At 37.5% G+C, this 13,809-nt stretch overlaps 1 protein-coding gene across 2 annotated transcripts in view; it reads left to right on the forward strand.

The window, feature by feature from the left end:
• The window catches only part of URI1 (URI1 prefoldin like chaperone), a 68,194-nt gene that overhangs the window by 20,620 nt on the left and 33,765 nt on the right, over positions 1 to 13,809 (forward strand). The window contains exon 1 of one of the 2 annotated variants that reach the window (XM_078150096.1): positions 4,639 to 4,679. The exons of the other annotated variant lie outside the window; for it this stretch is intronic. The gene's annotated coding sequence lies outside the window, so the exon portion shown is untranslated. Of the gene's footprint in view, positions 1 to 4,638; positions 4,680 to 13,809 lie in introns of those variants that run through there. 2 annotated transcript variants of the gene reach the window in all.

A 13,809-nucleotide genomic window follows, 5' to 3' on the forward strand; every position in this document is an offset into this window, starting at 1 on the left:
AGTTGCAAGAAATTTGGCAACAATAAAAGGTTTCTGAATGCTCAATGACAAAAAATTAATTAAAAATCAAACGCATAATGAATCTGAGGTGTTTCTGGCAGCACTTTCCCATGTTGCATTGTGCAGCTTCACTGCAGTCTTGGTTCTGAACGCTAAGCTTGCACACTTTGCACTGTGCATGCCCTCAGGCCACGTAATGGCAAGGAATGGTGCCAAAAAGGGAAAAGACCATTCAAGTGGAAAAGGTTTAAGAAGTCCTGCTTTAGAGAACGCCCCATTGTAGATTTGATGTGCTAATTTAGTTTTTAATTTCTGTTTTGAAAAAGTTATTAATTCCTAATTTCTTCTCTTAACAATTTCATTTCTGTTGAACCATTCTGGAATTTTGTGCTCTATTGCTGTCTTGGGATCCCAAAGAATTTTATTTTTTGTCAGGCCTTGGTTCATTTTCCTGTGTCTTGTAATATTAAGAGAATTTTGTAATCACTTTGAAGATTTAGTGTTCATTCTTCCTTCCAGTCTTTGGGATCCTTTGTTGATTTATTTGCTTGTACTCTGGGTTTTTGTTAAATTTTCCTTTTGTAGTCTTTGATGTTTTAAACTTTTTTTCTTATGTTTTCTTTTCATCCTTTTTCTGATGTATTTCCTCCCCTTCCCCATTTGCTGGTGTGTATAACCTTAGGACTGGGCTTCAAAACTTTACCAGCCTCCTTTGTGGTGTGGGATTTAGAATTCAGCTGCTTAGGTCCCTGCTCCTGAAGGTAGGGGTAGAATGGGTAGGACTAGATCTATCTGGGTTTCAGTCGTTTCCCTTCAGGCCTGGCTTAGTGACCTAGTTCTTCCCTTGGCATTCTTCTTTCCTTCTGTGCCAGCTCAGAATTAGGGTTAGAAATTATTTTTTCCCAAAGTGATATCTGCTTCTTTTTGCAAGGTAGGGGGGAAGGTGAGAAGGCTATTCCAAAGAGAGTTGCTGTAGTCTTGGGTGTTTATAACCTAGAGGCTGCCCTAGGCAGAAGAATAGGCAGGAAGTGAGACGATCTTTTTAAATAAACCTCAAAAACAATCCCATAGGTCACCTCTGCTAAGAGCTTGGAGCAGGGGTGGGGAACCTGTGGCTTCAGGGCCACATGTGGCCTTCTAGGTCCTCCAGTGTAGCCTTTTGACCAAGTCCAAGTTTTACAGAACAAATCCTTTTATTAAGGGGATTTGTTCTGTGAAGTTTGGATTAATTCAGAGGGCTGCAGCGCTTGAGGACCTAGAGGGTCACATGAGGCCTTGAGGCTGCAGATTCCCCACTTCTGGGAGGCTGGTGGGGTAGAGGTGTTAAGTGAGTAGTGTTTCTTAGTATTAATTCATAAGGATTTTGTCTTGTTGGGGTTCTTTTTTCCTCCCTCTATTTTTAGCTGTAAATGCTCTACATCTGGCACACAATTTCTCTTTTAGGAGGTGTTTGAAAATTAATGGGTTTTGGAGAAAGTGTCTAGGTTACCATCTTGTTGATTTGATGGCATCACTTGTGCGATCCCAGTCTGTTTCCTGACAATCCATCTTTTACACCAGCTTTCTTCTGGTTCGAGCAGCTAGGTGGCACAGTGATGAGAGTGCCCAGACTAGAGTCAGAAAGATTGATCTTCCTGAGTTCAGATCTGTCCTCAGACACTTTGTATGACCCTGGACAAGTCACTTAACCTTGTTTGCCTCAGTTCCTCATCTGTAAAATGAGCTGGAGAAGGAAATGCAAACTGCTCCAGTATCTTTGCCAAGAAAACCCCAAATGGAATCATGAAGAGTTGCACGTGACTGAACAACAACTGAACAGATTTCTTCTGGTATTGCTATATGGCTGTGAATCAAGGAACACCTCATCTCTGATGAATTCAAATTGCAGGAGACTCAAGTTGAGGGATAACTAGATGCATGGTATGTATAGATAGTATGTAGTTTATTACCAGTGATGATTTGCATACAGAATGTGGCTCAAAAGAGTTTTAGGAAATGTATAATCAGAAAAGGAAGTGACAGTATATTAGATGCTTTGTGGAAAATTTATAGGTTTACATGGACAAGGATAGTGCAGGATGGGAAGATATGGATAGATTTTATTTAATATGCATCACTGGAGAGGATATCTATGTTTATGAGTTGACAGATGTATTGTGAAGTATACAAATTTGTTACATTCTTAATAGGAAAAGTATGTGGAAATATCCTTGCATATTTATAGAAATAGCGGCTTGTGATATTTGCCAAAATGGGATTCCAGTTTTTTAAAATGAATAATATTTTTAGATTGATGATTTAGATGATATAATAATTTGACTTGTGCTAAGTATGGACTTGATGTCAGCACTCTGTTAATTCATGTTTAACGTTAGGATGAAATGAGACACTCTTAGGTGAACAATTAACAAAAGAGTTGAGAAGCAAGCATCCAGTAGTGCTCAGTTTCAGCTTTCAGCTTCAAGGGAAATGTCTTTGGTTACCAAGGAATGGTGAAATGAATAGTCTTAGGTATTCACCAGATCAGATTCTGAAGACACCTTTGTTGAATTTTTGGGAAAACGAATGTTTTTTGTCAGGGATCTAAATCTTTCTTTTATGGAAACTGGTAGATTTTAATCCTGTCATAACCCAGAACAGGATTTTAGCAGTCTAGGTCAGCTTCTTTCTTCAATTTAAAGACTTGAAGCTGAAGTCTAGAGAGAGGGAAGTGACTTGCCTGAGGTCACTCAGCTAGTTTAATGGTAGAATTATGATTAGAATGGGGGTTATTAATAATTTTTTGTGTGTTATGGGGAATCCTTTGATTGTTGGAAGCCCTTCTCAGAATAATCTTGCTAGTTAAATTTATAATAAAATGGAATGGAATAAACAATTATTAAGTGCCTACTATGTACCAGGTACTATGCTAAGCACTTTACAGATATCTCATTTGATTCTAACCATAGCCTTGTGAAGTAGGTGCTGTCATTATCCCCATTTTACAGCAAAGGAAACTGAGGCAAGTAGAGGTTAAGTGACTTGCCCAGAGTCCCTCATCTGTCATAGCTAGTAAGTATCTGAAACTGGATTTGAACTTAGGTCTTCTGATTCCAATCTCAGTGCTCTATCCACAATACCACCTAGCTGCCATATTGAAGGAAATGTTAAATTTTGGTTAGAGGTTAGTGAACATAACTAGAATCCCATCTTCTACAGGAAAACTTTCCTAATTCTTCTTAATTCTAGTGCTTTCCCTGTTTTAATTATTCCTTTTTATCACAGATAGCTTTTTTGTACATATTTGTTTGCTTGTTATCTCCTCTGTTGTATTGTGAACTCTCTGAGGACGGGGGTGGGGAGTGGGGCTGTCTTTTGCCTCTTTTTGTATCCTTAGAGGTTAGCATAGTGCCTGGCATATAGCAGGTGCTTAAAAACATGTTTATTGACTGACTACTGACTATTTTGCCATCTTGTGTTGCCTGTTTATATCAGAGCGCTTTCAAAGCTATTATCTCATTTTGTCTTACCACCTAGTTCTCATAGTCCTCATAAATGAGGACTAGATAGGCCACATGATTCATCTAGCTTCAATAGGCATGTCAGTAGCATGGCCATTGCCCCTTCTAATATGAATCTGTCATGTGATCATTTTATTCCTTTGGTGATGAGGAATCAGTTGTACTGGGCATCATTCCCTTCCATCATTAGAATATTAGGCTTGACATTGATGGCATATGAATAGCAGTGTCAGAAAAGTTACATCTAGGTTTAGCTCTGCCCCTACTACCATCTCCTTGTCCCAAAGCTCTAAATATTGGGGAAATTGATTCAAGTGCTGGACTAGATGTTTCATCTGAAGTGTCTTGAGTTGCCTAATCTGTCCCTAATTTTTTTGTCCTATGTACATGTATAAGGAAGATCCTGATAATTTGTTTATAGATTAATGAGGATGGTGGGAACAAAACATCAAAGAGTATGAGCAGAGGAACAAGTTTATTCCTCTTTCCTTTTTACCGTCTTTTTAAAATGTTAGTGTGAATTTCTTTTTCAAAAATGTTATATTTTAGGTGCAGCTAGGTGGTGCAGTGGATTGAGCACTGGCCCTGAAGTTAGGAGGACCTGAGTTCAAATGCAGCCTCAGACCAAATACTTAACACTTACTAGCTGTATGACCCTGGGCAAGTCACTTAACCCCAATTGCCTAAAAAAGAAAAAAAATATATTTCCTGTTTTCATTCTCTATCACTTGAAATCTTTCCACCAAAGTACCCTGCTATTCAGTGTACAAACAGTTTGTTGGGTAGGTGCTTTTTTATTTTGAACAGAAGATTGATGAAGTAGATCATTAATTCACACAGTCTCGACAAGTTGCTTGGCAAAATTTAAAAATTTTAATGATATAAAGACATTGATTGTGATACTTGAGACTTAATTTTGAATCTTACAGCTAATGTACTTATAACTGATCTGACTAGATAGGATACTTTGTATTGTTCAACTTAAGGAATAAGGTAATAATGATAGCAGTTCATATGCTTTTTTCAGACATGTAGATAGTGCAATTGTTATTAATCTTATTTCCCTATTTTTATAGATGAGGAAACTGAGACTTTGAGTTTGCAATTTAACCAAAGTGACCTGGAGATTAGATCTTCTCAATCCTGTATTTTCCTCTTTTATTCCGTGTTGCTTCCAAGGTAATATAACTTATTAATAGAAAAGCCAACTATTATATTTAGTTATTATTGACTAGTTCAGATGCTTAAAGTGTTCCTGAATTTATAAAGCTGTAGAATTTTAGCTGGAAGAGATATTTGAAGTAATCTAGTCCAACTTACTCTTTCAACAAATGAAGAAACTGGGAGTTTGTGACTTGTCCAAAATCACAGTACTTTTTATTAGCTGACCTAGCTTATTTCTCCTCCATTTATCTTGTCACACATAGTTCTGTTGGAAAAAAAACTAGAAGTTGATCAGTTTTCTTTTAGACTTAATTTTGAGGAAGGAATTTAGGAATCCATTAATGTAATTTTTTGAGTAGGTTAAGTTATATTAGCAGCCACATTTGTGACTTATTATCTCTGAGGAAAGAGAAATCATCTAATAAGGGGAAGTCTGGGAAAACTTTATGGAGGGGGTAGTTTTGGAGTTGGCCCTTTAACAGAAGAACTTCAACAGATAGAAATAGAGGATAATGTCTATTCTGAGGATGAGGAATAGTATTGCAAAGGCACAGGATGAGAGAGGGCAGGAAAAGAAACAGTTGGAGAGTGCAAAAAGCACCACATAAATCCACCACAGTGAAATGGGAGGCACTGACAGGGTTGTTGATGAGCAGGTATGTGGATTAAGAACAACAGAAATTCAGGAAATTACACAGACGTTAACAGCATGGAGGTCTTGTACAAGTCTCACATAAAATATTTAAGGAGGAATAGTAAAAGATAAACTTGATCAGTAGTTTGGAGCCAATCAGTAAATATTTATTAAGGACCTACTATGTGCCAGGCAATGTGCTAAGCAAAAGATAGTCCCTGCTCTCAAGGAACTTACAGTTTAACGGAGGAGAAAACATGCAAACAACTATTACAAACAAACATGATATATCCAAGATAAATTGAAAATACCAATAGAAGAAAGGGATTAGAATTAAGAGGAATCAGAAAAGACTTACTGTAAAAAGTGAAATTTTAACTGGGACTTGAAGAGAGCCAGGAGATGGGTAGGAGGAAAATAATTCCAGGCTTGGGAGTCAGCTAGTGAAAGTGCTTGGAGTTGAGAGGGTACAGTGTCTTATTTGAAGAACAGTAAGGAGTCATTGGATCAAATTGTTCATGGAGGGGGTGGTATGAGGTATAAGAAGACTACAAAAGTTAGGAGAGGAGGTTGTGAAGGCTTTTATTACCAAATAGGATTTTATATTTGATCCTGGAAGTAATAGGGAGCCACTAGAGTTTTATTGAATGAGAGGGTGGTATGGTGGTATGGTGTGTGACATGGTTGATCAGGCCTTTGCTTTTTAGGATGATCATTTTGGCCGCTGAGTGGAGAATGAACTGGAGTGGGGGATAGACTTGAGGCTGGGAGACCAACCAGCAGGCTATTGGAATAGTCCAGGTGTGAGATAATGAGGGTCTATATCAGGATGGATGGAATTGTCAGAGGAAAGAAGCGGGGCTTATTTGAGAGAGGTTATGGAGGTAAAATTGACAGGCGTTGTCAACAAATCTGCCATGGTGAAGTGAGAAAGAGGGAGGATCTTGGGTGACTGGGAGAATGGTGATACCTCTGACAGTAATTGGGAGGTTAGGAATAGGGAATGGTTTAGGGAGAAAGATAATGAATTCAGTTTTGGATATATTGACTTTAAGATGATTACAGGACATCCAGTTTGAGATGTCCATCCGATAAGTATTTGGAGATGTGAGACTGAACCAAGTCAGAAGAGAAATTGGGCTGCATAGGTTGATTTGAGGATCATCAGCATAGAAATGATCATTGAATCTGGCAGCTGGTGAGATAAACTAGTGAAGTGGTATAGCTGGAGAAGAGAAGAGGGCCCAGAACAGACCCCTTTAGGACACTTATGGTTAATATACACGATCTAGCAAAGGAGACTCAGGAGTGGTCAGAAAGGTGGGAAGAGAACCAGGATAGAGTAGTGTCATGAAAACCTGGAGAGAAGTGGATATTAAGGAGAAGAGTGTGATCCATAGTGTCAAAGGTTTGGAAAGGTCAAGAAGGTGATGACTGAAAAGAGGCCATTAGATTTGGCAATGAAGAGATTGTTACTAACTTTGGAGAGAACAGTTTAGATTGAATGGTGAGTTTGGAAGCCAGACTCTAAAGAAAGATGAAAGTGAGAGGAAAGAAAGTCTAGTCACCTATTAAAGACTCCTCAAGGAGTTTAGCCACAAAGGGAGGAGAGATATGGGATGACAGCTGGTAGAGACAGATGAATCAAGAGAGGGTTTTGTGAGAATGGGGGAGACATGGGCGTGTTTGTAGGGAGTGGGTGAGCAGCCTGTAGGCAGGGAGAGATTGAAGACAAATGAGAGAATAGGGATTATAGAGGGGTAATTTGCTGGAGAATAGGGGATGGAAGGGATTACTTGGGCATGTAGATGAGTTCTCCCTGATAAGGAGAAGGGCCTACTCTTCTTGTGAAATGTGTGAAGGAGGAGAGAGTTGGTTGATATGAGATGAGGAGGGAGAAGAAAAGGGAGCTCTTAGGGAATGGCTAGTTTTTTTCCTGTAAAATATGAGGCAAGGTTTTTAGTTGAGAGGGATGGGGGTGGAGGGAGGTATGGAAAGTTTGAGAAGGGATGGAAAGGTTTTGAAAAACTGCTATTTTAGGTGGGGTAGTTAATTAGGAAGGTATATAAGGGACATAAGGGAGGAAAAGAGGACAATGTAGTATTGAACCAGTTCACTAAGGGATCAAGATAGGGAAGGGAGAAAGGTATAGGACTGATAGGAAAGAACTGGGAGGGATTAGAGTCTTCCTGACTTCAGGTCCCCAGACTTTATCCTTTGCACCAGCTACCTACCTGCCCCTGATTGGAGGTAAAAAATAGGGTGTGGCTTTGTGAGGCAGAGAAAGCCATAGAATGAAAATAGATTGTGATCAGATAAGGGAATTTCAGAGTTCATGAAAATAGTAGTGTATTTCTAGGTGACCATCTTTGTGTGTGGCTAAGTTGGAGTGGAAGAGTAGGTCATGGCAAGTGAGTAAGTTGAGGAACTGTGAGGTTAGGGTGTTTTGGAAAGGTCAGTATGTATGTTGAAGTCCCCAAGTATGAGGGCAGGAGTTGAGGAGAAGAGACTGTGAGCTAGGCATATTGAGGAAAGAAGAGTTGGGTCCTGGATGCAGGTAGACAACAGCAACCAGAATTTTGATTGAGTGGTAGATAAGGATGGAGTGAGTATCCCTGCCTATCAGATGAGAGACTAGATTCGATTCTCAGACAGGGAGCTAGGGCAGCTAGGTAGTGAGGTGGATAGACTCCTGATTCTGAGGTCAAGAAGATCCATCTCTTTGTGAGTTCATCTGGCCTCAGACACTAGCTGTGTGACCCTGGGCAAGTCACTTAACCTTGTCTGCCTCAACTTCCTTATTTGTAAAATGACCTGGAAAAGGAAATGGCAAACCACTGCAGCATCTTTGCCAAGAAAACCTAAATGGGGTCACAAAGAGTGGGAAACAGCTGAACAACAAGGATTGAGTGAACCTCAAAGAAGTAGTACTAAGTGGTGGTAGAAGGGGGAGAACCTGGAAGTAGTGATGGTGGGTATAGAGCAAAGAGTTTTCCAACTCCTTCACCTCAACTAGTGAATTGGGGGGAAATTGAGTGAAAAGGTGCTAGAAGAGAAGCCAGGTAAGCTGTGTCATTAGGAGGAGTTGTCTTCTCAGTGAGAGCCACAAAATGGAATTAGTAGGAAAAGAAAAGATTTAAGATGAAAGCAGATTTGTTTTCTGCATTTCAGAGAGCACAGTAGAAAGATTGGGTAGCTTTAGAGCAGGACATTGAGTGGGGGTTTGTTAGACAACTGAAGCTTCATAATCATTGGTAAGGAAATGGTTATGGGGTAGGGAGGTAGTTAATCATGAGGGAATGAATTCTGGTAGGTTTTATTGTCCACTGGGGTTTGTCCTCAGGATGGAGTCTTTTAAGGGCCTTAGGCATCTTAGAGCTGGGGACTAGTACTGGCAACCAAAAGAATGGTGTTACTCCCCTTTCCCAGAGGCATGAGATCCAGAGTAATGGAAAGGTATTTTGCTTCTTCCTGGGGGCTGTTGTATTGTAGAGAATCTTGTATGTCAGAATCAGAAATTTAAACTTTATTACATACAATGGAAAAAATGCTTCATTTAGACTTAGAGGACTTGAGTTTCAGCCCTAGGGCTTTGCCACTTACTGTATTACAAGAACAAGTTAATAAACACCACTGGGGCCCAGTTTTCTCATCTGTAAAATGGGGGGGTTTGAATAGATGATCTAAGGTGTCCCTTTGAACTCTATTTAAATAATCCTATGACTTGAAAGTTCTTTGTGAATTGGCCTTTTTTCCCCCAATTTGGGATCATGAGTCATTGACTTAGAGCTAGAAGAGACCTTAGAGATCATGTAGTCCAACTGCATTTTAAGGAGTATGTGCTCTAAGAAATTTATATTTCTTTTAAGGAAAAAAATACACTCTCTAAATATGTTATCCATATATAAAAATGAAACAAATGACCCACTGTCAGTAGGATGTTTACTTTAAGATTTTCTGATATTGATGATGAATTTGTACTTAACCATCTACACTCTGTTGTCTTCATAAGCCTGTGAACTATGACTTAAACATTTGCACCCTGCTTAAAGTTAGATTTTATGATTGCTGTTAAATAACATTCAGAGAATTTTGAACCTTGTACAGAACCTTATTTCATTGGATAATTCAAATTTCTGCTCTTTAAGGATAGGAATAGGGATAGCAACTGGACCCGTGGTATAGAGAATTCCTAGATGAAGAAACTTCCTCTGTCAGCCACTTAGTGGCTTAACAAAGCTTCAGTTTCCTCATCTATAAAATCTATAAATCTGTAAAGTGAGGGTTTGAACTAGATGAACAGTCTAGTTCAGTTTCACCTATGAGCTAAATGAACTGTTCAAATGGATAGCAATAACAAATGACATTTAGTATTGTGAAGTTTGCAAAGTATTGAAAAGTTTACACACACACACACACACAACACACCACACCCCATCCCCTGAAAAGTTTATTTTGATCCTCACAATCACCCTGGGATGTTTGTACTATAAGTATGTTTGTCTATTTCTTACAGACGAGTAAACTGAATGTTAGGTTTAAGTGACTGATCCACCATGGCTAATTATGTGTGAGAGGTGTGATTGAATTCGGGTCTCTTTTGATGCCAGTTCCAATGCTCTGTCTGCTATGCCAGATTGCCTCTCAAAAAATTCATAGACTCATAAATGCTTTAATAAATGGAATTAATTCATTGTATATCTTGATAAGTTGCTTAACTTCCCTAAAGTCTAGTCAGTAGTGAACATCAGCATTAACTGGTCACCGTTAAGCAACAGAGGCATGGTTAATTTTGACTACCAGAAGCTCACATTGAAATGTATAACTGTCACTAAATCACGCTTAAAAACCTATAATTATTAGCATTTTAAGAATGTTAGTAATATTTGATTAAGCTAAATTAAAGAGCTCCCAGTCTATCTTACCTTTTCTCACCTTGATTTAATAATAGCCTGATTTTTCTAAGTTTTGGATTTTAACCCCATATTAATAGCTTCGACCTAATAGGTAACAAAGCTATGAGTAACCTGAACTATTTACTATTCTCTTCATTGTGTTGTGCAGTTTTGCTCATCTGTTAAGTGAACTTACTCTTGATATGTAGTAATTTAGGTTATGCATTTAATTAACATTATTGAGTGTTACTGTTTGGTACACTTGTCACCATGGCCTCTGATATTTGACAATACTTTAAGAATTTGTAGAGCGTTTAGATCTGCCATCAGTCTAGCAGTTTCTTGACTAGACACATTCTCTTTCCTAGGTTAGGTTACTACTCTTAATAGTGTCAACAGTTAAAAGTGTCAAGTTTTATTCCATGTTTTTGATTTAAGAGTAAATATGACTTACATCTTTATAGTCAGTTAGATTTGTAGATAATTGAATTATTTATCCAAAGAGGATTAGAAACCTTTCCTATTAACATCTGTTTATCTTTATTCTTAGAGGAATGTAGCAAGATGTATACATCCGCAGAAATCCAAGTATGGTGTAGTAAGAGATAAAGGAATGGATATGAATTAACACAGCAAGATGGGTGGTAATAGAAAAGGAACTGTACACTTACTGAAATGCTCAGAACTATGTAGGAGAAGATACTGAAAGGAAGAAAGATGCACAGATGGACTCTGTGCAGAAAACACAGGGAGTAAGGTACTGTGTAAAGAAAGAGGAGAGATGGAAGTCAGAAATTTATTTGTGTAAAAGGAAACTAGGCATACCGGAATGCTCAGAGAATCTGCTGTTCACAAAAGTGATGGAAAACCCATGGAATAAAAGACATACATTAGGTAAATGTTGAAATTTTGAATTTGAATTGTTCTAGGTAAATTTTGGAGAAAAAATGAGTGTTATACAGAGGGTTTCCACATCATCAGAATGTTCTCAGTACTGGAGCAAATATCTCCTTGACAACGTATTTAAAAGTGATTTACTTTAAATTGATAATTTTTAAAAACCTGTCATAGTTTAAAAAAAATGTCTACAAGCTTATTATTTTGAACATTCTACCTGTACTTTTAGCTCCCTTGTCAAAGCACTATTTTTTGCAAAAATATCAATTAAAATATTTTTCACTTATGCCAAAATGTAGTTGAAGTTTTGGTAACAAAATGCCTCAGTCAATTGGTGAGATATCCTTTTAAGTAGCAATTTTAAAAACAGATTACAAGATGAATACTAAGAATACATGTTTCAAAGAGTCAAATCATTTAATAACAAAACTTTGATCAAAATAGTATAAAAACTAGCATTTTATTAACTCAGGCCTTTAAGGAATAATTGAAAATTTTAAAAAATGGCTTTAGAGGAGATGCACATCATTTAAAGACATGTATCATTTGGAGCTTTTTGAAGTAGAGTGCCCTGATAAGTGTTGGTTTTTTTGTTTTTTTTTTTTTGGTCTGATGTGGTATCAATATAGTGTTGTATTTACCGTGGAAAACTCATAGGTTGATGCCCCCTTGTGGTCCTTGAACATATACACACGTGTGTGTGTGTGTGTGTGTGTGTGTGTGTGTGTGTGTGTGTGTGTGTGACAGTTTCACTCTTCTGTGAGCTTGTAAAGAAAGTATCTTTTATGAATTTAGCTGAGATTTGATTCTTAGTAAAGAGAGCTTAGTGATATGTATGTATTTTAATATGTTCGAAGATGTCTGTAAGACTGCATAACAGATGCTGATCTGTGTTGATAAGAGGGCATTTGTTATACTAGTGAAATCATAGATTTGATCATCATCCCCCCCCCCCCCCCCCGCGAGGGTAGAGGGCATCTTACCCTGGATTCTCACACTATAGACAAAGCAATGAAGTACAAGCTTTGGCAGGAACCACCAAATTGGAAAGATTGGGTTGGCCTTCTGAGGATCAACCTGGCCAAGTTTGGAAAGGGTCATCATCAGAAGATTGTGGCTACCAGTTTATTTTTGTGTGTGTGGTGGTGGGGAGTGACACAGTGGTCATGAAGACTGAATTTTGCAGCCAACGACCTCAGTTTAAATCTTAGCTCTGCCACTTACTGTCCCAGTGACCTTGTAGGGTCACTTTCCCTGTTTGGACCTCAGGTTCCTTATCTGAAAAAGGAGAGGTGAACTGGATGATTGCTGAGGCCTATTCCATTCCTAGATCTTATCATCTAAAAGATATGAGTGGATTGAGATCTGCTTTGGAGATCTGCCACTGAAATCATATAAAAGATTCTTAAAGGTTTTAGTGTTTTCCTTATATTAACCCTTTATGAAAGCACAATTATTTGTTTTTCCCATTTTATAACTGAGGGAACAGATTTAAAAGAGGGGAAATGACTTTTTTAAAGGCACTTAGTTATGTAGTTTATAAGTGGTGAAGTTGTTGTTACTGAAACCTTTATATTCTGACTTCATGTTGCAGTGGTTCTACTACACTATGAAATCCTTGGTTGAATGTGTAACCACATAGAAGATAATTTGTTCAGTCAGTTTTTTGTGGTTGAACAATTTTCTTAGGCAGCAGTTACTAGTAACTTCTTATTGTAAAATGATAAAAAGCTTCACACCAAGGAAAATAGAGTAGATTTACACATTTGGTAGGGTTTAACTTTAAAAAATCAAATTGTTCCTAGTGACACTTAATGTAATAATCATTTATGTATAAATATAAAATATATATGTTGACTACTAATAAGATAAATTTCTGTGTTTGACACAAAATCAGTGTCATTATTTTACTGCCAAATGATATAGCTGTTCGTGCAAACAAATTGAAAATTGCAATAATTGCTTTTCTACAGTTAAGTCACTTGTGTTTATTTTTATATGTAAATGAATAAACCTGTGTTCCTCTTAAGAAATGAGTTGAGGTTTCATGAAATTATTTAAATTTCATCAAGAAATTAAGTGGTTGTTACTGTTCAAATCAGGTATGCTCAGGTGTCATATATTTTCCTCCCTTACATTTTTTTTCCTTAGGCAGCAGCGTTGTAGAAGAGTAATTAAAAAAATCCTGACCCCAAACAAAATCCTTTGCACCAAAAATATGTTGCCCAAAACAACAAAAAACCCTCAAACATAAAAAGGATTATTCAAAGTATTTATTAGAAAACTTTTTTTCCCTTATCTTTTTCATTCCCCTTTGGGAAATTTACTTGGTCAGCGTTAGTGTTACCTTCCTCAGTTCTCAGAATTTGGCCTGCTCTAGGCTACTTTTAGTTAATGCTTTATCATCTGATTCTGTAAATACTTTATCTCATTAGTAGATACTTTGGTCCTAAGTCTATGTAAGGGAATATTTTGGTGGTAAATTGTTCTTCTGAGAAACAGTAAATAAGTTACTCTTTGTACTACCCTTCAGTATCTATTCACTTATTTCAGGAAGGAAAAATGAAATTAAAATTGATTGATGTCCTCTTTTTGGGGAAAGGAAAAGGGGACAGTATAGAGGGTGATGGAAATAGCATATGCTATCCTAACCAGTGGCTTGTTTTTTAAACATTAAAAGCATATGTATCCAATTTACATATTTACTAATTAAAAAGTG

Source organism: Phascolarctos cinereus, unplaced genomic scaffold (assembly GCF_003287225.1).
Source record: "Phascolarctos cinereus isolate Bilbo 61053 unplaced genomic scaffold, phaCin_HiC Scaffold_2;HRSCAF=192, whole genome shotgun sequence".
Classification (NCBI taxonomy): Eukaryota; Metazoa; Chordata; class Mammalia; order Diprotodontia; family Phascolarctidae; genus Phascolarctos; species Phascolarctos cinereus.